This window comes from Thermobia domestica, chromosome 2 (assembly GCF_964235325.1).
Source record: "Thermobia domestica chromosome 2, izTheDome1.hap1.1, whole genome shotgun sequence".
Taxonomy (NCBI): Eukaryota; Metazoa; Arthropoda; class Insecta; order Zygentoma; family Lepismatidae; genus Thermobia; species Thermobia domestica.
This window is the reverse complement of record NC_137455.1, coordinates 345870028-345897463: the sequence shown is the minus strand read 5'-3', so window position 1 is coordinate 345897463 and position 27436 is coordinate 345870028. Positions and strand designations below refer to the sequence as shown.

The window sequence follows — 27436 nt, the reverse complement described above, 5'->3', positions numbered from 1 at the left end:
CTTCAGCCGGGCACCCCCTACATTTTGGGGCTGGCTATCGGCCTGCTGTAGTCTCGATTCCACCTTAACTGTAAGTTTACGTTTTGCATAGACCTACCTACACACGATGAGGCAAAAACAAGCACAAGAAAGAAAAAAGATTATTTTTTTTTAATTCCTCGGACTCATTGCTGCCAATATGCTAACAATGCTATATTGATTACCGCCTGAAATCATCAGAACTTTGGGGCACTCGAAAGTACCTTTCAAACTATCACGACACCTCTGCATTTTTTTTCCCAAGATGCAAAAAAGAAACTCATAAAAATACATACAATACATGCTTGCAGAAAATTCGTGTGCAGGATAAACAAAAATACTTTGCAAATTATTTGGTTGTCTTAGCTCCATAAACTAGTGTCTACTTTTCTTATTTATCAATATAGTTCTAATATTTTTTTAAATTAAATTGTTTTGTAAAGTTTGGACCGAGAGACGAAATAACCTACAAACACTAGCTAAGCCCGTTTGCATTCTCACTATGCAAATACTAATTGAGCGAAGGCGGGGATGCATTCCTATTCACCATTCTTCCTGACGCTGCTGATAACAATGGATCAGTTGATGATGACGATGCTGATGCTGATGATTTGGTATAGGATATCGAAGAAGTAAGTAGAGCTGCGCTTCACCACACGAATAGGGCGGACTGGCAACCATAGGGCCCACACTGCTATACTAATATGAGGCCCTACTATACTAAAATGTTAATATATATATATATATATATATATATTTGACTTGGTTCAGATATTGTATCAAATATCAGCCCGTCTTCTAACGTATACAGTGTATCGCATATATTAATATAAACCAAAATATTAATTACACAAGTTTTCAAAAATTTCTTTTTTTGAAGGGAAAGAGTCAAATACTCTATCCTTATGAAGAATGTTTTGGACATCCCAAATGATTTTCTCTACGTTTATTTCTTTACGGTTTAGTTTAAATACAGTAACTAAAGGAAAGTTAGGAATTACACGACTTACGTATTGATTCGTCAACGTAAGTGTTAAGGTGATTTCAGACGTTAAAATAACGGTTGCTAAGCCCAGAACTGAAGTTCATTCCGTTGGTCTTGTGTGAAAATAATATTATTTTAATTAAAAATAACCGCAAAACAAGCTAAAACGAGCCAAATGTTTATATATTATAGACACAAGAAAAGAGAAAAATAAACTATAGGGCCTATATTTGACTGCTGTACTGAATTAGTAGAATGGGTCTAATAGTTGCATTATACTGGGAAGAATATAACCCCAAACAATAGAGTTATTTTAGCAAGTGGAAAGAAGGCACAGGTACTACTATGAGCAAAATAAATGACGCGTCTCTTTATTTTGAAGTTTTTTGAAAATATCTCTGTTTTCTTTATATGTTCGAAATTTCGGAAGGTCTACCCAACAGAACAGGTTAATAACAAACCCGTTTTTAATATTTGTATTAGATATTAGATTAAAATAAATAAATTAGAAGCAAAACACATTAAATCGACAGAAATCTCGAGAATTACCTACTCTGCTAAAGTGGGAAGTTTTGAAGAACGCGAGGGAATTCTGCAGTTCAAAACGAAGCAGCGACATCTATGTCATTGAGAGAAACGTGGATTAGATCTACAGACGAAACTTTTAACGACACATTTCTAATATGTCTTGCTACATGCATTATCAGTGAACTCTAAATATTTGAATCTATGGTAAGTATTAACGTATAGATAGAGCAAATAGTAGACCTATGGAAAAAGACGAATTCTTAGCACAATCGTAATGAAAATTTCTCTTTACCGCAGAACAGGTTCAGTTCACGTTAGAAAACAATTAGCTCAGGCAGTTAAAGCAACTAGTCTGTATGTCGAAGATAGTGGGTTCGAATTTTCCTCGAAGTGCCGTTGTCATTTTTATTAGTATGGTTATTTATTTTTATTTTTTTATGTGGGAAAGATTCAAATTGTAACATATGTGTAAAATTCATGACTCAACCAAAAAAGAGAAAATGTTGTGGCACTTGCATTAGTGTTTCTAATTTTTGTTTGCAAACAGTTTCGTAATTATTTCCCCTGTGCTCACTGCTCACCACATGCTCAATGGTGCATAACGAATGTTTTCCAGTAAATGTTAATTCTAATTTGGAGAATTTTATAAAGTTTCACAATGTTTCTCACTTGATAGTCTTCTATCTACTTTTTTGGACACTTTGATAACAGATTTCCCTATATATATTTAATTACGGAAAAGTTTTATAATGTATTTGTCTTAAATTGAAATTATTTTGAATTTACCATATGAGGTAAGTAGCCCGAAGGAGGAGAACTGAAGTAACTGATATTCTACGTAAAAGCAACCTGTTGTAGAATGATTATGCTTCTTACCTTCAGCACATAATCTTTACGTTAGAGAGTCATACAGAGAAAAATCCTATTTTTTCCTCTCCTATGACCACTCATCTTAAAGCTCTACATGTAATAATTCGTGTCACATAATTTCGGCTCTCCGAAGACATTCATATTTATTATTATTATTATTATTATTATTATTATTATTATTATTATTATTCCTGAATATGCCATCCTTACATAATGTAGTAACTTTAGACATCTTAGTTTAAAGTGCTTTCTTTAGTAATAATTTGAGCAACCACGTAACAAAATTTAAGATGTATGAGGAGGCACGACGTTTTATTTTCCCCCTCTCTTTTCAGCACCGTCCCAACAGAAAGTATATAATTTCTGACAACCAGGGCAGACAAAATGAATAAGAAATATATTTAGAGTATCCTTTCCTCCTTCGTGAATGAAATATCACGTAGCATTTTTTATTCTACCGAAGACGACTCTAGGCCATTTTGGTTAGGTAACAAAAGAAATACCTAATATATTTATTGCGCCCCTTAACTGTAATATTACCTCTTCTTTATTTGTTCGAGGCCGCCCTACACAACCAAGGGTGACAAAAAGAATAGAAAAAGTGTCTAAAGATTAGAAAGCACTTTATATTTTGTCAGAAACAAGGAAGTGTATACACAGCATTGCTTTCGTTTAACAAGTGTTTTACCCTTGAGTCGCTTATAAAATTAGGCAGAATAAACTTTTGCCGATCATTGTTATAAAGGGATTTGTCCAGGATGGTTTGGCGTCGGGTTAATAACGATGAGTATCCGGTATGTTTATTTACATTGCCGTTAAAGAAATAGCAAACTTTCTGAAAGGAACTTACTTAGGAAACCTCAGATCCTCCTTCTACTTAATTTCATCTAGCGTTCTGAGTGAAAGTTCTTTGGGACTATTGGAAAAATATATATTCCCGTTTCCACGCTGATGGTAGAATTTCTTAAGCAGTTATTGAATTACGTTCGAAGCATAGGCGTAAATATCGCCCCCGCAACCCTGTGGCGTGGGGACCGCACAAGCTGCAAGGCCATAAAATATACAGAAAGTACGCAGTGGCGGACCAGGCCAAATTTTTACCAGGGCAAAGTGACCTTTTGGCGCCCTCCCCCTGGTACTAGCCTATATTTTACATTTTACCATAGTGTTTTTAATATTTTAAACCCATTTTTCAAAAAGACATTCATTACCTCGGAAAACTTCACAAAGGATATGGCCCGCTATAAACAATACGAACTCCGCTCCCCCCCGTTTGGTCTTGTGGCTAGCACGCCTGCCTTCTGTGATACCGGGTCCAATTCCCGGTGGATTACTGTTGAACGATAAAAGTGGTTCGGATTCCACTATAATTAGTATCCACATCTCCTTTGACCTAACACCGTGTGCGTGGGTTTTCTCGCGGTTCTCCCGTTTCCTCCCAATTTCTTCATTCCACCATTTCATTTATTACTCATCATCATTGTCTCCTTTAGCCTAACCGGCATAACCGTGGGACGTAAAACTCAAAGATTTCATTTTTTCTCCTTTAGCCATTAAGGCATAACCGTGGAAAGCTGAACTCAAGCAAACACACAAACAATGCCTACTCCCTCGCCACACTTTATTCTACATGCCATCTCTCCATTTTTCGATACAGCCCCCTTAGTACTATGAAACTCTCCTGTTCCATGGTTATGTAATTGCCACTACTTTACAAGAATATAAACCAAACAAGTCAGTAGAAAACACGCTATAAAATTTACTTTTTGAGGCTCGTTTTGGCGCCCCGGGAAGTCACCCGGCCCTTGGTACGCATAACTAAGGACTGCGGAGGAGAGGTTAACCTTCCTGTTATGCCACTGGTTTGACGTGTTTGAAATGTTCAATGACTGATCGGTTAGTGAAATAATTTCGACGGTTACTGATGTTAAAAGTTTAGCTAAGACAAAGTTACCTAACCAAATACATTTGATATCGCGATGTCACAATTTGATTTTCCTCACATAAAAAAGATAAAAACAATAGTAATAAAAACACTTACTCGTACTGGGCTCTAACTACCAACCTAACTCGTACAGACTAGTTGCTCTGACCAACTGAGTTTCGATTCCTTACGCGAAAGAAGTCTATTATATTACGAAGCATGCTTTTCATTCTCAAGACTGTTCGAAGTAATACGAACATGGCTTAAGAACAGAGACGTAACTGAATTACCACTCGATTGACATTGAGGGCAAATCACCAAAAGGTGGCTATAAACGTAAGTTCAGCATGCATTTCTGTGGAGTTCTGTTCAGTATTCCTATCTGCCAATCACGCTGGTTCGTTGGAGTAATATTTTTCAAACGTAACCTTTCGATAGAGCACAAGGGTAGACCAAAGAGAAGGAATTCTTGCCCTTGTGAACGTTGGATACCACCATGTGCAATAAAACTGTCGCGTCTCCTTGAAGTGATATTTTATCGAAAATAACTGTTTTCCTTTATATATCCGAAGTTTTTGAGTGTTTCAAAATGAGGAAACGTTACTGTCAAACAAGGACGCATTTAGGGGTGGGTCCAGGGGGTCCGGAATTCCTCTGAAATCCCATTTACCCTAATTTTGGGGATTATTTTTTAAAATTTTATTATAATTTATCCTAATATTGAAGTCGGACCCCTCCCGAAATAAATTACTGAATACGTGCCTGCTGACAATTTTCAATATATTCGTTAAATAATAAAGTAAAATAATTAAATTAGGAGCAAAAAGCTTCAACACGGGCTAACTTTTGTCCACTGCCAATATTGTTAGAAGGGATATTAATAGCAAAAACTGCTAGTCAATGCTGAACCTTGGAACTTCACCCCGAACAGCAAGTCTATTATTGAGAACTAAGTATGAAACATTTTATCAAAACTTATCTAGTTTTTATCTGGCATGTAATTATGTCTCGTCATTGGTATGCCGTTAGTCATTGTAAAACCTTTCAATTGGAAGTGAAATGACACAAACTAAAACGGTTTTAAATCAATAAATGTCTATGTGTAAAAGTAGGTGTCTCTTATCTGTAGTTCTGAGTTCCTTTTACTTTGATCATGTGGTTCGGATTCCACGTTAATCATTAGGTCCACGTCTCATATACCCTCGCTGCTGAAAGGGACGCTAAACTAAAATCAACTCAACTCCTTTTACTTTGAAGTGACAAATGAGAGAAGAAAGTATGGTGTTCGAAAAAAAAATCAAATTTGAGATTTCAACGAATTTACACGTATTATAGCCCCTAACACCGAAAAAGTTATTTTTCGATACATGTCCATCTGGGGTTCGTCCGTCCGTTCCCTACACTTTTCTGTGCACTCGTCTAGAGGCCATACCGTTCAACTTATCTGCACCAAATTTTAGTTTACGATTTTCATAGTATTACCTATAGTTTCTTTTATTTCCCTCCTACTCCCGAAACAAGGATAGTTTCCTGTACGATGAAAATAGAAAAAATGATATTTTCTTATTTTCTCATAACAGGCTCTAACGATCTTGTTTTCTTTCTTTTCTTATAAATCAATATTTAATTAGCAACCCTATTTTGTGGTATAAGGCATTTATCTGAGAAAAATCTACAAGGGGTAGTTTATACTTAGGGGTGAGTTTTTTCTAAGTGATTTTCTCAAAATGGACTCAAGTGTTTTCGATCATATTTCATAAATAATTATTCCATTAATAACTTAACAATATGGCATAACTCGTTTGTCCTAAAAAAAAAATGCGAGGGGTAGTTTATTCTTGGTGGAATGTGTTGTCTGGGCGATTTTCTCAAAAACGACTCAAAAGAGTTTATTCATATTTCAAAAATACATATTTCGTTAATAACCTAACAATATGGCAAAACTCGTTTGTCCTGAAAAAAATACGCGAGGGGTAGTTTACTCTTGGGGGTGTTTTTCCTCCACGGTTTTCTCAAAAATAAGTCAAGCAATTTTGTTCGTACTCAGAAATAAATATTTCATTAAAAACCTAATAATATTGAATAACTCGCTTACCCTGAAAGAATCCTCAAGAGATAGTTTATTTGGGGAGTTATTTTTCCCTCACGATATTGTCAAAAATTACTCGGACAATTTTATTGGTAATTCATAAATAAGTATATATTTCATTAATAACTCTATATTTTAGTATAAGTCATTTCTATGAAAAACAATTACGACGGTTAGTTTATTTTGGGGGTCAAGGTTTTTTCCGACAATTTTCTCGAACGACAGGCGATTTTGTTCAAATTTCTCAAATAAATATTTCATTAACAACCAAAAGTATATCTTAACTCATTGTTCGAAACAATTTACAAGAGGTAGGTTGCTCCTGACGTGTTCTTTTTGAACGACTTTCTCAAAAATGACTAATTTGATTTTTTTCTTATTTCATAAACAATTATTGCATTAATTGTTCTATTATATGTCTAATGAAAATATGCTCAAAGTGTGACTTAGTTTTGTAGTGTGGATTTTCTTCAATAGAAGTTTTTTATTCGATAATCTGACATTCGATGTATTTGAATAATACGATAATTTTATTTGTATTATCCAAATACACACTTCAGTAACAACTGCGGCGTAACACAGTTAAGTAATTGAATTGAAAAAGTTTAGTGCGATGGCCCTGTAATTGAATATTTTTTGGTAAACTTCCTAGCTTTTTGTGGTAAACTCAAGCTTTTCTTTTTCGAGCGACAAAAGAGAGAAGAAAATATGGTGTTTGTGAAAATAGTATATCAAATTCAGATTTCAATAGATTTACATACTTTATAGCGTCTACATACCGAAAATGTGATTTTTCGATACCCGTCCTTCCGGTCCGCCCGTTCGGTTCACTTTTCTGTGCACTCGCCTAGAGGCCATACCGTTCAACGTATCTACGCCAAATTTTAAACTTAGGGTTTACACAGTATTTCTACAGGAGATTTTCCAATTTTTTTCCTACCGCCTAAAATAAGTGTAATTTACTAACAGCCGAAAATCGAAAAGAACTATTTTCTCCAAAAAGGTATTAACAATTTTGTTTATTTTTCATTAATCAATATTTAATTAACAACCCTATATTGCAGTATCAGATATTTCTCTTAAAAAATTTACGAGGGGTAGTTTATTCTTGGAGGTGACTTTTCCTCGACGATTTTCTCAAAAAAGCATTGGAAAATTTTGTACACACTTCATAAATAAATATTTAACCTTGCAACGTGGTATAAGTCAATTGACCTGAAAAATATATGAGTAGTAGTTTATTCTTGGAGTTGAATTTATTTCCTTAATTTTAAGGCAGATAGCTACTTTTGAGAGAATAGACCTTGAAAAATAATTTTAAAACTTAGACTTTTGTTTTCGAGACATTCCAGACAAGACGAGACATTTTAAAAGCTATCCCGTGTCCAAAACATTTGTCACCTCTTATTTTGGATGTCACAAAGCGCGTCTCGTCTCTTCCTCGAGACATGTCTTATCTCGTGCGCATTCGTTAACACTTGTTAAGGATTATCTTTCTACTCAAAGAATTGTTTTTATAATGGTTGCATATTTATGATAATTGCCGTCAACATAAATTACAGTCCTTTCAGTTGAATTAATTGTTTATTATTATTATTATTGAAATTAAAATTAAATGGAATATCTAGTTGCACGATTATGCACCTACGCTAAGGAAGAATGATGATGAATGAAATGATGAAATGAAGAAAGTTTGAGGAAAATGGAAAATCCCAAGAAAACCCATACCCATGCACACGGGATTTGTCCACCTCAAATTTCACTTGGCGCGAAATGGAATCGAGCCGCGGACCCCATGCACCAAAGATGAATGCTCTATTATTATTATTATTATTATTATTATTATTATTATTATTAATAATAATAATAATAATAATAATAATAACAATAATAATAATTGAAGTGAGCTTAACGAGTTTCAACCGTCCGACTCAACCAATGTTTGGGTGCCTGTTCGTTCGTCTGCTCCATGACAAACTCTCATAAAAGACATTTCATTTTAATGAATCTATGTAGTAAGTGCCTTGTTTTAGCTTTCAGAAGTAACTATTGCTTGGAATTTGAATCTGCAAAATATAAGAGGTAAAATTAACCAAATAGTGCAAGTTTCCACTCATGTATACAAAACAATTTTGCAATATCAACTACGAGAATCTTGTCCCATAAAGAAGCCGAAACCCCTACACCGAAGAGCCCTTTGAAATTTGATTATTGTCCACACGGACTGAAATTGTCATTTGAAGCCAAGACTTTAATATGAAGCCAGTAATTTCTTTAAAATAGACGAAAAATTCGAAAGTTATAAGCATTTTCATATTTTTGCCTTTTCTCATAAGGGAGCCGTAGCCCCCTATACTGAAGATTCCCGCCAGGATTTGATCATTGTCCACTCGGACTGAAATTGTCATTTGGAACCAACACTTTAATACGAAGCCCAACATTTCTTTAAAATAGACGAAAAATTCGAAAGTTATAAACATTTTAATTTTTTTGCCTTTTCTCATAAGGGAGCCGTATTAGCCTACACTGAAGAGCCCCACGAGATTTGATCATTGACCACTTGCACTGAAATTCTCATTTGAAACCAAAACTTTAATATGAAGCCAAAAATTAAACTTTTACATCAATTTAAAATGACTGGGTTCCGGTTCACCCCACTATTATGTTTAGTTTAGTTAAGTGGTAATTTGTGACAGTTTTACATCATCAAAAGAATCTTTCACTCCCCCCCCCAGAACTTTGTGCTGGACCCGCTACTGGAATCAATAGACACTTTTCCTATTCTTTTTGTCGTATTTGTAGGGGCTCCCTCGTACAAATAAAGAAGCGGTAATATTACAATCAAGGGACGCTATATATTAGGTATTTCTTTAGTTACCTACCCCTAACCGCACAGGGCCATCTTTGGTAGAATAAAAAATGCTACGTGATATTCAATCATGCAAGGGGAGATGATGCTGTAAATATATTTCTTATTAATTTTGTCTGCCCTGCTTATCAGAAATTACTTTCTGTTGGAAGGATACTAAAACGAGAGGGGCAAAATAAAACGTCGTATCCCTTCTACATGGTTGCTCAAATAATTACTAAAGAAAGCATTTTAAACTAAGATATCTAAGATTTAAACTAAGAAATTAAGATATCCTTACATTATGTAAGGATGGCATATTCAGGATTATTATTATTATTATTATTTGGTCTAGGAATTAATTCGTGCGGGTGGACAAGAGATGGCGCAACGAACGGAGCGTCCCACAGTTCCGTGTATCCACACATGTGTTGCAAACCCCTGTCATCGCGTATCGTTCGTAGTATAGGGCAGTGGATTAAAGCGTCAACAACACCAGTTTGTAGTTAAGTGAACATGGCGCAATTTGTGCCTGATAAAGTGTTTTTGCGGGGTGTCCTGCTGCATTACTTTAACATGCAGAAAAGTGCGACTGAAAGTCATCGTATTTTGGTGGAAGTGTATGGTGACCATGCTCTAGCTGAGCGAACGTATCAGAAGTGGTTTGCACGGTTTAGAAGTGGTGATTTCGGCTTGGCAGACCAAGAGCGAGCTGGACAGCCAAAAAAATTTCAAGACGAAGAATTGACAGCATTGCTCGAGCAGGATTCGTGTCAAACGCAGGAACAACTTGCAGTAGCATTAGGCGTTGATCAAACAACAGTCTCCAAACGCTTGAAAGCCATGGGAATGATTCAAAAGATGTCACATTGGGTTCCACATGAATTGAAAGACAGAGACGTTGAAAGACGAAAAACCATTTGCGAATTGCTGCTTCAACGACAGAGCAGAAAGGGGTTTCTGCATCGAATTATTACGGGTGATGAGAAGTGGATCCATTACGAGAACCCTAAACGAAAAAAGGCCTGGGTGAAACCAGGTGAACCAGGTCCATCACAACCAAAACGAGATATTCACTGTGCAAAGGTTATGCTGTGCATATGGTGGGATATGAAAGGTGTGGTGTACTATGAGCTGCTGCAACCGGGTGAAACTATGAATGGAGAACGTTATCGACGACAATTAATGCGTTTGAAGCAAGCTCTGGCCAGAACACGACCAGAATGGGAGAACAGACATGATAAACTTATTGTTCAACATGATAACGCTCGCCTACATGTCGCAAAACCGGTCAAAACCTATTTAGAAAATGTCGGATGGGAAGTTTTACCCCACCCGCCGTATTCACCAGACGTTGCTCCTTCGGACTACTACTTGTTCGATTGCATGAACAACGATTTGATTGGACAGCGGTTTACTTCTTCAGAAGATATCGAAACATGGGTCTCTGATTGGATCGCTTCCAAGGATAAGGACTTCTTTCGCCACGGAATCCGTACATTGCCTGACAGATGGGCGAAAGTGGTGGCTAGCGATGGACAATATTTTTCTTAAGGTATTTATGTATTTTGTGTTTGTACTACAGCTTCAATGTGTGCGTACCAACCGCACGAATTAATTCCTAGACCAAATATTATTATTATTATTATTATTATTATTATTATTATTATTATTATTATTATTATTATTATTATTATTATATGAATGTTTTTGAAGCACCGAAATTTTGTGAGACGAACAGAGGAATGTAGAGGTTTAAAATGGGTGGTCATAGGGAGGAAAAACCAGGATTTTTTTCTGTCTGACTCTTTAACGTAAAGATTATGTGCTGAAGGTAAGAAGTATCATCTTTCTACAATAGGTAGCTTTTATGTAGAATATCAATTACTTGAGTTTTCCTCCTTCGAGCTACTTATCTCATGTGGTAAATTCAAAACAATTTCAATTTAAGACAAATACATTGTAAAACTTTTCCGTAATTAAACATCTAGGGAAAATTAAACATTTAATAGGAAAATCTGTTATCAAAATATCAAAACAAGTAGATAGAAGACTATCTAGTGAGAAATATTGTGAAACTTTATAAAATTCTCCAAATGAGAATTAACATTTACTGGGAAACGTTCGTTATGCGCCAGCGAGCATAACCTATAGTGAGCAGTGAGCACAGGTGAAATAATTACGAAACTGTTTGCAAACAAAATTAGGAACGCTAATGCAAGTGAGACGACTTTTTTCTTTTTTTCTTTTTTTTTCTTTTTTCTTTTGGTATTGTCATGAGTTTTACACATATGTTACAATTTGAATCTTTCCCACATAAAAAATAAAAATAAATAACCATACCAATAAAAACGACAACGGCACTTCGAGGAAGATTCGAACCCACTACGTTCGGCATACAGACTCTTTGCTTTAACTAACTGAGCCATTTGTTTTCTAACGTAAACTGAGCCTGTTCTACGGTAAAGACGACTTTTCATTACGGTCGCGCTACCAACTCGTCCTTTTCCATAGATAATTTCCACTTTTTGCTCTATCTTTACGTTAATACTTGACATATATTCATATATTTGGAGTTTGCAGATAATGCACGCAATAAGACATATTAGAAATATTTCGTTAAAAGTTTCGTCTGTAGATTTAATCCATATTTCTCTCAATAACATAGATGTCGCTGCTTCGTGTTGAACTGCAGAATTCCCTCGCGTTCTTCAAAATTTCCCACTTTAGCAGAGTAGGTAATTCTCGAGATTTCTGTCGATTTAATGTTTTTTGCTTCTAATTTCTTTATTTTAAGCTAATATCTAACACAAATATTAAAAACGGGTTTGTTATTAACCTGTCCTGCTGGGGAAACCTTCCGAAATTTCGAACATATAAAGAAAACAGAGAAATTTTCAAAAAACTTCAAAATAAAGAGACGCGTCATTTATTTTGCTCATAGTAGTACAGTACATAAAGTTTCATCAAAATTGGATAAGTGTTATGAGCATAAGTTGTAGAACAGATCAACTTACAGACGAACAAATGGAGAAGCAGGCACACAAATGTCAATCGTGTCAAAGTAGTAGAAGTTTTGCGAACTCTCGCTTCAATTAGTGATACCGTGCATTGTTCAAGCGAGCGATCCTCCCTCTCACCAACTTCAACCCCAAGCTATAGGTGTTAGTCTGTAATACCCGAAAAAACACACATTATGGTCTACAAAAAATCTGAGATTAGACCAGAGGCGTCATTTAGGGACCCTCAGTAGTTAGAGGAATACATATACTTTAATAGATTGTCTACTAATATACTAGCAGAAAACGTGAAAAATCTTACGTCGGTGGTGCTCTTGCCCTACTCAAGCGACGTCTGAAATGACTCCCCTGGATTAAACCATATTCGACAAAATTGTATTTTTTAAAGTAAGTTAACATAAATTTTATTTGTTAAATCTTCTGAGTCCAAATTAATTGAGATCTTATATTTAATTGACTTTCCACGATTGGTAATTATGTATAATAGTTATGAAAGTATACGCTTATAACTCTGGAGGGGCGAAGGTTTACTCTTTCGTTCCCCATTTATTTTAAATCCAATTCGTGGGAATGACTTCGAAGCCTAAAAAGAGTATACGTCACATTTCATGAAAATCTAATATTTTACAAATTAAACGCACGCACACGGTGTTTGTCCACCACAAAGTTCACTTGGCCGTTACTGGGATCGAGCCCGGAACCCCAAGCACCAGAGGTGAACGCTCTACCACTGAGCCACCGCGGCCCCCAAATATTTTACAAAAATATATTGGATTTTGTCGAGGGGAACTGTAATCTAAACCATATTAGTGGAGTAAATTCACTGCTCATTTCTGAGTGAGTATAATCTTAACCACAGGGAATTACGAAAAACAGTCAAATGAAGGTATACATAATATTGTATCAAAGCCGAATAAATTTTAAAGTTATTGTATAACTTTAATAAAACCGAGGAGGCGGGGTGATATTACCATTTTATTCTTTCCTGATGTCAGCACGGTTCAGATTGAAAGATTCTGAGGTCATAAAGAGAATGTTCAACATATTACATCAAAATCGAAAAGTTGTAACGGAAATGATCGTCAAATATATTATTTAAAAGAGGGGAGAAGGAGAGTAATCTATTCCACATGTGAGCAAGGGCGCCGATTTCTCTGTAAATTTAGGGAGCCCATTTAGATGCAGAAGGTATATATATATATATATATATATATATATATATATATATATATATATATATATATATATATATATATATATATATATACATATATGAATATTTTAAGACAAATTGCGCTCAAATTATGCCAAATATTGTATACTCATAAATACAGTAAGGGGAGCCACATGAGCTTTGGGGGTCCCCTCGGCCCCCCAGGACCGGCGTCCTTGCATGTGGACACTGAATTTACACCTCATTTTTGATTTATTTTAATCCCAAGTGTCGAGGATTACGGAAATGAGTCGAAGAAAATGTACATTAGTGTAGTGTATCAAAACCTAATGAATTTTAGAAAATGCATCATTGAACTCTAAAAGAAATCGGGAAGGCTAGGAGGGTAACTCAACTCTTTATTCTTAACTGATTTAAACTCCCGGCAGATGGCACAGTTGGGAAGCCTCAAACAAACTGTACGAGATGCAACATATTAAGCCAAAATCAAATACTTTTTTTTTTTTTTTTTTTTTGAGAAGAAAATTATCCTGGAACGCAATTTTTAAATTAAGGGGAATGAATTAATACTTTCCTTCTTGGCAGATTTTAACCTCAATTTGTGAAGGACATTATAATGCCATAAAGTAGTGGTTCTCAACCTAATTCCTAACACGACCCCAATTTTATCGCATTCTCTTGCCAGCGACCACCTTATAATTTCTAGTTTTGTACTAAGCTTGTGTGGGATTTTTAATATACCTATATATGGAGATCTCACGATATCCATCTATTTTTATAATAGTAGAATCCATTTGCTGTATATTGTGGATACAGTAACTTCTCTAAAAGCGAATGAATTAAAACCAAATTTGGTCACTTCATTCATATTACATGTATCGAATCCGATCCGTCATACTGTTTCAAAATGAATAATAGCATTGGCCGGTTTGTTTTTTCTTCCATAGTAAACATTCAAACAAAGACAAGAAATCACTTATCAGTTGAAAATGACTTGATCATGTGCGTTACAAATATTGAACCAGACATTGCAGCACTAGTGAAATCACACCATGCTTAGGTATCTCATTAAATTTCAATTTTAATTCTATTTCTATAGGCAGGTTTTGTTGCATTTGTAATTTTCTGGTATTTTAAAATGCAGTTCTCATTAGTTTCATATCGTGCCTCTTTCATTTACATTGATTTCTAAAGGACTCTGCACCTGTTGAAAATGTTTAGACCTATTTTTGGTTGTTCTTAACAGTATGTATAAAATAAAAAATATGCCTATCTGAACAAAATTCAAAATAATATTTAAAAATATCTTCGGTATTAGATTCTAATTATATTTATCTCTTCTGCTCTTCGCGACCCTTATGAAACCCTCTCGCAACCCTCTAGGGGTCGAGACACCCAGGTTGAAAAACTATGCCATCAACAAAATATACTCACAACCAGTTTTGCCATAATCGAAATTTTTTCAGTGGTTTATATTCAAAAATGAAATGATTTTTTTTTTCGGTTTTACATCTACAGAAATGCTATATAGGCTAATGGAAACAGCAAAAATGAGAATGACTGAAATAGTGGAATGACGAAAGTGGAAAAAAAAGTGAGAATCCCGAATATCTTACCTGTACATGTATAAACTTATAGCATTAGTTGATTTACCCCCTCGTACCCGTTAAGCTTTATGAATTGCACCCCAAACAATAGGGTTATTTTTGCAAGTGGAAGGAAACCACATGGACCTACTAAGTTTAATCAAAATCAGATAACGTTTACGAGATATATCGTGGTACAGGCTTACGAACAGACATATAAATGCCAATCGAGTCGAATAGTAGAAGCTTCGCTAACGCTTGCTTCAATTATTTATATCAGCGATATAAGCTTGATTACTTGAAAATCTCCTGAAGTAACTTTGTATGGACCACTGTCCTATGATATCTTAATATCTTTATTCCTCCTCAATAATTAAGTTTGATTTACCTTGCAATTTTGAGGTTTAGCATAAACTTAATAATTTTTACTTTTACTTTTTTAGCATTTGATTTATTCACTATATGAGAACCAGTTTTTTTTGTTCAATCAGTTTTTATATTACGCATGTTATTAGTACATATTATTCTAAATTATAAAAGATCTTCAAGCAGTTTTGGAAAAATGAAATGAAGTATTTAACGTCCAACGATTATGCCTTTTAGGTTAAGAGAGATGATAATTAAAGCAAGTGAATGATGATGGAAAAATTGGTGGAACGAGAAAGCGGGAGGAAATAGGAATTCCCTGAGAAAACCCACGGGTACGATGATGTCCACCACAAATTTATTTGAATGGGGATCAAACTAGGGACTTCATACAGCAGAGGTAAGCGCTCTACCACTGAGCCACCTCAAGCAGTTTTGGGAGGACCAACAGGAGGTCCGTATTACCGTTAGAGAACTAGTGAGATAGACCACAATAACTTTCAAAAACAATAAATTAAGTTCTAACCTATGATATTGAACGCCTAATTGCGAGCCACAAACGAGTGTTTTCATTTAGCCTTGACATGTTTTCCGAGTATTGTTGTATACTACAGTTGTGAAAATTAACACTGAAATGCCTAATACTTACAGTATGTGAAATTCGATATCAGATACATCAAGCTAATTACTGGATTTCGTTTGATTTTTTTAATAATATTCTTTCCTGCATTTCTTTAAGAAAAACTTTCGCTTCCGTTCTGTATTGTTTCATGCAGTATATAAGAGATGGCCGCATTGAGATAATTACATTCAGTGTAAAAAGAAAATCATGGCTTTCCAATCTCACGTAAGTAAAGTAACATAGTTTTAGAAAATTGTTTCAAGAAGAATGAAAGTGTGCTCATGTTCGAGGAAAACACTATGCTTGTTTTCAATTTATATCACTTTTACAGTTATCGCACAACTTAGCTTTAAGCCTAGAAATTAAATAAAATCGCTCTAGCACTCTTGTTTAGAGTTGTAGAATGTTTTAAAAACTCGTTCCACCTGTATAACATAGAATATGCTGAGAGCTGCTTATTTGTTACTTGAGAAGTAAAAATATTATAGAAGAGGCATTACCTTTTAAGAAGCAAGACAGCATCCATGTAGAAATACATTTATATTGAAAGAATTTAAACACCACGCAAAATACAATACAATTAAAATGATACCAGTGACAACAGTGATTCGAATAGCATAGTAGTCGGAGTTGATTACCAAGAAGTCAGTCCTTGATATCTCTCGTGCGTATTCATGTGGTTATGCGGTCCCTTTTACACAGTAATAGGTCATGTAATGATCATAAGCACAAAACATACTCACAAACAAGAGTCCCTTTTTGGTTGTCTGCTCTGCATGGGACATTCTGCAAGTTCTGTGAAGTCAGTTGACACCAAACGTAGCGGCACGAGCATGCACTAACAGTCGATTGACGGTCGAGGATCGAATGATGATTGATCGTTCAAAATGCCACTTTGTATACTATTAAGAAGACTATTTTGTTTTTTTTAAGGAAAAGCACTTGTTTTTCGATATAAAGGAAAATATGTTTTTCTTTTTCTTTAAAATAGACACCTTGGAAGTGTTTATGTAACATATTTTTGATTTTTATTGGAAGTTCCATTTGCGTATTAGTTTTTCTACAACAAGGTTATAGGACTTGTTTTCTTTTTAATTTTGTACTTGGATCGCTTCTTATTTTTTGTTCTTGGATTAGTTTCAAAGATATGTTCACAGATGAAACATCTCAAAATTCACGTGAGTATAGAACTTCTTTTAATTTTTTTTATTACTCATGTCCATTCGAACATGATGATAGTAGTAATTCAAATCAAAATTTCAGGATAACGCAATTTTACTTAACCCTTGTGTCTTACCATGAAAAATATAGTATAGGAGATACCATGGGGACCGTTATACACCTCAGTTAATAATATGTAATTATTGGTGTTTCGTACAGAAATTTTATATAGATACATTTCAAGACAATACTTTATTGCATTGCACTACGACTGTCACCTTTGACATTACTGTCGTCATTCAAAATAGAAAGAAATGCTTGTCGACCTTGTCATCAGGTAAAAGACACAACTACAACCTAGAATAGTCAAGTCATGTCATCTTCCTAAGATGGTTGTTTGAAATAATGGGCATCAGCCCTTTGAAACTAGCTACTTTGCTATTCACAATTTATTCAAAAGTATAAGCATATTTCAAGATATCTATTGTTTCAAACTGTAACCCGAGGAAGACAGAGACAAGGTTACAATGTAGCGTAAGGTAAGAAAACTTCTTTCTTGCTATACGCCCAACTTACTTCATTATGTCAATAATAAAGTAGTTTTCGGGAAACTTATAATTTTTGCCAACTATTGAGAACTGTGTAAACTACTAATTTAGCTTGTTTAGTAAGAAGAAACAAAAAAAAAATGGTTACTTACACGGGTCCTTTTACGACCGTAATGGTAAACAATCAGTTTTACATAACAGTAAAAAAATCAGCAAACGATATTTTGTGTTCAAGCACAAGAGCAGACTTTTAGATACGTTCATTTAAGAAATATAAGGTTACTAAAATAAATATCTCTGGATTCCCAAAAGGACCCCACAGTAGTATACAAGATTTAATGCTGATGTAACTTGTGCCACCTAGGTCTTTTTTGTCCATTAATTTATAAATAGAAATATTGTTTGTTTCTTGAAAATTAACTGGCATATTTGTTGTTTAAATCATCTAATTTTTCCTTGGAATTTGGGCGTATATATATGGAATTTGGAATTTGGGCGTACCCCATACCATTGGCTCTCAAACTTTCTGATAACGCGGATAACCTGTTCATTCCGAAATTAATCTGCGGATTCCCTTGTAATGCTATCTGAAATTGCACATGGTATTAAAAATATACTGATTAGAATTACCACTGATAAGAAAACGATCAAGAAAAAAAATGCATTAAGTAATTTATTCTAAAGATACATAACTGTTACCTAGTGAACGAAACAGTATTTCAATTGAAAATACAGTAACTTTCAAAACTTAAAAACAATGTAATTTCTTTTTCAATGTAACCAGTGGAAGGAAAAAGCATCAAATATGAGAATGCCTGTTTAGACAACTCTTCATGCACATAGGACAGTAAAGTAGGAAAATATTTAAATTTGCAAACGTAGGTATAATTTCTAATTGCTTTCTTTTTAGTAACTGAAAAATGCTTCTTTCATAAAAGCTGTAAGTTCCATTTTATTACAATACAATTCAATTTTTTGGCGTCGATAACCCCGAGGAGTCCGCGAACCCACTTTGACAACTACTGCCCCATACTTAGTGCAAACTAAATGTTATAATTTATATTATTTGTATTTATAAATACAATCTTATTTCAGATATATTAAATCGATATGTCCGGACAATATTACAGAGCGAAGGACATTTCGGTCGATTTTAGGCAGGCCCGTGGGTAGGTGGTGGTTACGGCGGGCTCAGCCCCTATGAAACTTTCAATTCCTAGAATTATATAAATATGTTCAAAAACTAAGTAGTCAAGAATGTAAGGTGAACTTTAGTTAGAGCCTTTAAAAATAATGTTAGTCCGCCCCTGTCTTAATTTTGGCTACAGACCACACTTTAACAATAAATTAATAAAATTAAACTATAAAAATTATAGTTGATTTCGAAATAAGAATGATAAATCAATAGGCATAAAAATAACAGTGCAGATTCTTATCATCACAAAGATGACTTTCTCTTTATACCTATATAGAAATATATGTATACATACAGGGGTGTACCCATGAGAAGCAAAGTGGTCACGGTGGCTAAGTGGTGGAGCGCTTACCTCTGGTGTGTGGGGTCGTTAATTCGATCCCCAGCTAAGTAAGTTTGTGGTGAATAACATCGTGTTCGTGGGTTTTCTCGGAGTACTCCTGTATTCTCGCATTTTCTCGTTCCACCATTTCTTCCATCAACATTCATTGTCTTAATTATTGTCTCCCTTAGCCTAAAGGGGCATAAACGTTGGACGTTAACCTCAAAGATTTGATTTCAAAGATTTTTACATGAGGAGCAAACCGACCTTAGTTCCCCAAACGAGCTTAGTTGCTAGGTCCCCATGGAGTTCTGCTCTTAGATGTTTATTTAAACATGTTTACTAAAGCAAATGAGTAATTATAATAACAAAATAAATAAAATATCTGCTTTTCACACAGAATGCTTAATGAATATAAAATTGGGAATTTCAATATTTTAGAAGCTGAATTGTCGAAAACACTGCATCATATGTAAACTCATTTTTGATTAGGCTATTTGTTTACGTGAGTATATTTTGAATTTCACGCCTCCAACTTAAGCGAATACTCACACTAAGAACTTTCTGAATAAAGAATCGAAAATTTTAATATTGGAAATTGTCTCCTTTAGTAGTCGAAATTTGTAAAGGCTGAAACACGTTTTTGGTTAATTTTAACTACGAGTTTGTGAACCAGACTTCATACATCCAACTTAAAAGAATACTGTCATAATATATTTTTTTCGTAAAAAGAATCAGAAGTTTGAATATTATAGAAAATGTTCCCTTTCACGTTTAAAAACGGAATTGACGAAACATGTATTTTCTTATTTTTACTTTAGAGCTTAAATACCGAATCCCACACTTAAGTGAATTCTCACATTTCGCAGTCTTAGAATAAAGAGTCGAAATTCATGCGCTAGAAATTGCCTCTTTTTCCCCATTTAAGAACGAAATTTTCGAAAAAAAAAAAAAAAAATACTGAAACCGAAGTTAAGTTATTTCTACTGTAAAGCTCATATACAAAGTTTTATCCTCCTAATGTGAGATACTGTTCTTACGGCAAAAGGAGTTTTCTGTTAAAACTTTGTGTTTCCAGCTATGGTAGCATGGCCTTTATGTTGATAAGTGAATCACGTGTAATAGTACTGTTGTGTACTATTACGTGTAATAGTACTGTTGTGAAAGGAAAAACATCTAAACTACGTCAACACACAAAAATAATTACGAAATTTCCAAACGCAATTATTGGTGCAATACTGATCAGTGATATAGCTAGAAACAGTTCATGGAAGGCACTAGTAACTGCCATAAATGTGAAGAACGCTTACATAGACAAACGTTTATATACACACCAAGCATTTACGGTGTCACCGGCAGAAATGTGGGCCATATGATAAATCCAGACATACCTACAGAGTATGGTCGGCCAGAGTACATTATGGGGCCTTGCGACACGAAATTTAGTATTTTATTTCAGTAGAAAGAGTTAAGGTGAATTACAGGAGAGACAGATTAGAAAGAAATCATTTATTTTTTTAATTTCTTTAGTTACACAGTATTGAGATATTGTTTAAATTTGCTAAGAAGTACTAAATTGATCTTTCTCGAGCTACAGCCATGAAAAGTCTATGGCTAGAGAGATGGTTCACGTTCAACTGGGTGATAGACTAAGTGACCAGCGTATTGGTTTCCAAATGCAATTATTTCTGGCTTTCTGAATCGGAGTTGATTACCTTTGAATTCAGATAGCTGCGCAATTGCCTAATTATACATCAATACCAGAAAATATTAGTGCTCTTAGCGTCAAAAGAACCAGGGACCAATCTCACCGAGTTTGCGCATGCAACTAAATTAGAGTTAAATAATAATAGTGCATAATAAAATGTAAACATATATTTCCTTTTTATTGATCTTTATTCGCACTCGGAGTTGGTAAATTTTGATGCCTATGGTAACGAAAAAAATGTTAAGAATATAGCATATAACTAATCAACTGACTATTTATGAAGGGTTAACAACAGCGCTTATGGCAAGTAATTTTTTCTTTAAATACGTTTGTGCAAAGCTTGTTTTCGTGAGCTCTATATAAAAGAATCACAAATGTAACACACTACATGAAGGCAGCATCCATTTCGGTATCACTGTACTAAAGGGGGCAAGGCTGAGAGTCAGCGCCCTGCCTACGTCATTGATACTGATCAATCATCAACTTTGTTACTCTCATTTACCTAACTGGATGCACACAGTTACTATTTCATTAGCCTAATAATTATAGCTATAATAATTGTAGTACTGTATAACTGTTTGAGAATGATCTTATTTTACCTTCGATTTTTCTCTATTTTTCCATGTTATATCTGAGTGACGATAGGAGAGGAGAAAATATGGCGACTGTGGAAAAATCAAATTCTAGATTCAATCGAATTTATACATTTCATGGTCTCTACATGTTAAAAATTGATTTTTGGATATCTGCCCGTCTGTCCGTTTGTTCCAGATGCTCACTCGTCTGGAGTCCATCTCTGATGAGACGTATCATTAAAAGTTGACCAAGTACTTTTCTAACGGATTGGGTATTAAGCAACTGTGAGACTGATTTCCTATTTCCTTATTGGATTTGATTTGGTAAAGTGTAGGGAATCGCTTAATTTGTTTGGTATCTTGACGTGAATAATCTTTACTTAGTTTGATGCTGAAGAGCCGCAAGATTTACTCATAATAATTAAAATAGAAAATTTTCATGGGAGCGAACTTATAATAAACAAACTTTATGCTTAAATTTGAGAATATCATGTACGCAATACATACAGTGTTTTACCTAAGATCTCTTTTTGTATTTACAGGTCTTCTTCCTTGTGCTTGCTGCTATTATCCTTGCTGTTCAAGGTATTGGATATGGTAAGTATCATAAACTTCACAACATAATGTAAAAGTTTTTTTTTTTCAAGCGATATTTAGCCTTCCTACATCCCATAATAATACATCCATCGCTAACGTAACTCAACCTCAACGTAACGAAATGATATTTGATGACCTCGTGGGCAATGGGAAGAAGAGTTCCTGCCAAGGGAACATAAGTATGTTCTTATTTGTTCCACTGGAAAGCGATATCCCCATTTGTTATGAGTCGTTTTCACCATAGATATGGAAATTGGACTAGAGAAACCATTTCTTTTGATTGCTTGGTTGTTTTGAATGCGTGTTGGGTAACATGGAGGAGGTATCGTTCTATCACTTGTAGATAAAATTGGCCCACGAAAGGGTTAAGTAAGGGACTACGGATTTGCTATTCCTTTGCGATTTTCAAACTACAACAGAAACTTAAGTCAAATATTCAAAAGAAACTACAGCAAATCGTTAGCGAACAGTTTGCCTTTACATAATTGTTATTCAATTTGTGTGTGAGAGTTCATTTTTACATCACGCAAAGTTATTACTAGTAAGTAAAGTGTTTAGTACTTGTCCTTTAAAAAAAATCTACACTTCTAAATATCGGTTTACAACCATTTGTATCTTCTTCACCCCCTCGTTAATCCTTTTACTTTAATATCTCTTTACATACAATACACACATAGTTCTTTTTTTTTTTTTTTTAGAAAAAAAACTAATTACCTTAATACATTATTTTCAAATGAAACTTACAAACAGAAAAGGAATAACGAGAATTTTTCCAAATACATATGATTTGTACGACAGAGTAACCTGTAATCATCCAAATCATTATACTGGGTGGCCCAAAAGTAGGTATACAGTCCCGTACTGATCAGCTCATCGCATTTTATATAATTTCTTATTTTTATCCAACAGGTAGACTTAGTTTCTTTATTATTTGTTCTTAATGTCTTTTTACGTATATTTTAAGCTCGGAACAGCAGAAGCAAATAAACCTATAAGCTAGAATGTTATACATGATCAATGCAGGGGTGTATCCTATACCTACTGTAGGTGTAGGCCCACAATCAATCACTTGATGACCTGTAAGACATTCCTTAGTAGGTAATTACCTAGTTCCTGTGAGTTCAATGATTTGATAAAAGTGCATTGGAATATTTTATTAAGAAATAATAACGACAACGAACTCGTATGCAAATATAATTTAAAATTTAAATCAGTACTGTCTAAAATTGCATCCTAATTCGTAATAAGTGATAAGCATATTCCATTATCGCGAATTTTGACATTCAAATTCCTCATCTGGATCTTTCGAGGAAGGGAATTTTCAGTGCAGTTTCACCTTTGGATCCTCAGATGTTGAAGACAATTCAGAGAGAAACACAATGAGGAAGGATGGAAGAGGATGAGTGGGAGAGGGATTTTAGATTCTGAGAATTTCAGAGAGAAACACAATAAGAAAAGGATGGGAAAAGATGATGTATGAGAGAAGTTTTAGATTCTGAGAAATTTAGGGAGAAACAAATGATGAAACGATGGGAGAAGATGACATGGGAGAGGCAGTGTTGGCAGTACACGTTCAATCATTGATCCACGAGTACTATGTCTGGAAAAGCGTTAATACCGCCATCGATGTTCTCGTTTAAATATCACCACTGTTAGTTTTCGTCAGATTACCTTCCAGCTCTTTTACTCCTTACTGAGAACCCGAGAATCAAACGGTAACGTCATAGAGCATTTAGTTGAAAAAGACTCACCTTAACTTTTCAATGCTATTTACCGTTTGCAGTCATTTTCTCCCTTTTCATGTTGTTTTCCCGTCCATCAAACCTATCACGTTTCTCAGACGACAAATTCCTCAAGGAATGTTCTAACCAATTTCTTCTCCTTTGAATTCATGCCACTTGTTCTTTCTCTCCTACTATCTTTAATACTTCTTCATTGTGTTACATTTCGATGTTCGTATGTTTAAACAATTGAAAAAAAATCTTATTGTAAACAGCTAACAATCGATTATCCTTTTTTTTTTTGTAGGTGGTGTGAGTAGCTATGGTTACGGCATCACTCATGGTCATTACCCAGGAATCTATGGTCTCCATGGCTATGGATTAGCTTCTGGATACGGATTCCCCCACGGTTATGGTGGTTTTGGCAGTATTGGAGGAGGAATCGTCGGTGGGCTTGTTGGTTAAATACATCTGAAGGAAGGAAAAAAGAAAACTATCATATGACTGTCATCTTTCAGTTCTTCCCTGTACTACTTGCTTCTTAATACGTACTTGGATACTTCCTTCTTCAAAGTGTAATTTCTCAAATGAAAATAAATCTTGTTGAAAGTTATTATTATTTTACATGTATTAATTGAATGTAAATGTGTACATTGAAAATAGAAGATTTGCTCACTTGTAACTACTATTAGTAAGCGCCTATCTACGATACAGGGGCGGATCCAGGACGGACTTCTGGGGGGGTGGGGCGGTGGGTTGTAATACTACTACTTAAAACTATTTTTAAGACCTCCAAACTCTGGGATAGGTTTTATTTATATATATAAAATAAGAAAGTTTCCTCTTCTGGGGGGGGGGGCGAGCGCCCCGATCGCCCCCTGGATCTGCCCCCTGCTGCGATAAGATCTAGAACGTGTGTGTGATATCATATCCCAGACATCATACGGATGATCTGAATACCTGCTTAGGCAGCTTCTTTTCTGTGCACTTGAGGTTGTTACAAGCGTTCTTAAAAAGGAATATTTTATTTTTTTGAACGTCATATTTAGCATGTTTGAGATTAATGTGCCCACGAGACGATATAAGGCGAGAAAAAAGGTTTTCTTGTCTCGTTTTGTAAAAATTGAGAAATCTTGTCTCGATTCTCAAATAGTCATTTCTCATCTCAGTCTCGAGTCTCGAAAAGCTATTTGGCGTGGGAGACCCGAGTTCGATTCCCGGCGGTAGCTAATGTGGTTTGAATTCCACGTTAACTTGTAGGTCCACGTCTCATATGGTCTCACTGATGAAAGTGACACTAAACTGAAACCAAATTAAATCTAAGAGCTAGTCTTGTCCCGACTCGAAACTTCTCGTCTCGTATTTTGTGTATAATATTTGTGCCTAGATTTACAGTATTTAATCTAGAATCGTAATATTGTAATGTTGACAGACAGTGAGAAAATAAATGGTGTGCAGTAAGAGATAGGTCTAAACGGTATGCAGCAACCACTTAGCAGCAAATTGAACATGAAGATTAATAGGAGGAAAACAAAAGTTATGGGATGCGCTAGAAAACAAACAACAAGAAAAATTAGGGTCAAAATAGGAGATCATCTGATGGAAGAAGTGAAGGAATTCTGTTACGTAGGAAGAAAAATAACGAGCGATAACAGGTGCAAACAAGATGCAAGATTCAGTATAACTCAGGCGAAGAAGGCATTTGAAGAAAAACAGAAGCTTCTAACAGGAAGCATTGGTATAGAACTGAGGAAAGGGCTGATTAAAGCACATTTGTAGGATGTGAGACATGGAGACAGGGAGAAGAGAAAAAAATGGGGAATAGAAGCTTTTGAAATGTGCTACTATAGAAAACTTATGAAAATTGGATGAAGGGCCATGGTATCAAATGAGAAAGTATTGGAAAAGGTCGAAGAAAAATGGAGTATATTGAAGAATATTTCGAAGAGACGAGATAAGATGATTGGACACATTTTGAGACATGGAGGAATTAAGTTAGTAGCTGTGGAGGGAATCGCAGAAAGAAAAATACCTAGATTGATAAACGGACAAAATAATAGAAGATATAGGTAAGAAAAGATACAAATAAATTAAAAGCCTAGGCTGTGATAGAGAATATTGGAAAGGTATGTCAAATCAATCGAAAGATTGCTGACCTGAGACGAAGATTTCAACTAGAAGTTGCCAGAATCCATCTGTGTCAGGAGAGATCCACAAAGGATGTAATATAACAATATTTAAACAATATTGCATTGCGTAATGACTTGCATATCTTTAAATGTTTATGAATGCTCTTCATTGTGTTCAGAAAATTTCTTTATCAATTTATAATTCGTATACTATGAATATTGTTACATTAACACTTAATAATAACTATGGTGTTGTAAGTTTATCTTTAAAATAAACATTTGAAATGTGGAGTAACCTGACGTAGTGCTACTTCCTTCTTTATCCTTCTTTCGATATTTGCATATTACAAAATTACACGGATTTTTATCTATTACCTTAGTAATTACAAGAATATTTTAAGTAGGTGGTTCACCTTGTATATGCCCAATAATATGGGATTTAATTTTGACTTTTAGATAAAGCATCTCTGCCTCTCCAGTTATGTCACCGTGGCCAAGGGCGCTGATTTCTCTGTAAATTCGGGGGAGGGCATTAAGATGCGTAAGGCATATACGAGGATTTTAAGACAAATTGCATTCAAATTATTCCAAATATTGTATATTCATAAATACAATTCGGGGGCAAACATGAGTTTTGCGCCCCCTCCCCGGCTTCCCCAGGATCGGCGTCCCTGACCGGGGCTACTGAAGTTCTATACGCTCACGCAAATCAAACCTGAGTCAATACATGGTAATCCTTCGGCTTTAGAAATTAGCTTTACTTTTGCACTCGAAATTATCATAGTTGACAAAGTTTCACCACCACTGCTTTGTCTATTTATAACGTATATATTTATTTCCCTCAGTTCTAAAACCTTTTTATCATATTTAAGAGATATTAATGCTTTTTTTTAGTAAAGTTCCCAAATAAAGCATTATTATCTGAAAACAACTAAAATGGCAGAAAATTGTAACCTAATATTTATTTACTGAATCGAACTCAAGCTACATTCTACCAATCGATTCCACAGGTAGGTATTTGTGAGTCTGCTTGTTTCACGATAATTTTCGCAAGATTAGGGTTGCCATTCATCCCGGAAAATAAGGGACCATCACGGAATCGAGATCTGCGTCCCGACGTCCCGAAAATTGATTTCTTGGAACGCTTAAATGTCCCGAATTTCAGCGAAGAAGAAAGAAAAGGAATATTTTAGTTTGCTTTTTTTCACAGGATTAAGTATATAATCATTCTCTTTAACTTCTGAGTATGGCAATTCAAAAGTTGAAAAAAAACGAATACATAAAACATGGATTTAATTAAGTTCACCATTTAATTACTTTTGACATTAAACGAAGCATTCGTTTCATTAGGCCAGGGACAAAAGGCTTGAAATAAAGTAAAAATTCAACGAAAGAAATTCTTTGAAGATAATAAACACTGACAGAATATATTGCCAATGAATTAACCGTT

The 27436-nt window shown here is 34.8% G+C and overlaps 1 long non-coding RNA gene across 1 annotated transcript; it reads left to right on the top strand.

Moving 5' to 3' along the window:
* Window positions 1-16167: 16167 nt before the first annotated feature.
* LOC145678746 (uncharacterized) lies at window positions 16168-24470 on the top strand. The gene is made up of 3 exons (XR_014130430.1): window positions 16168-16255; window positions 22082-22136; window positions 24165-24470. It is a non-coding gene; the product is annotated as an uncharacterized LOC145678746 (long non-coding RNA).
* The last annotated feature ends 2966 nt before the right edge of the window (window positions 24471-27436 follow it).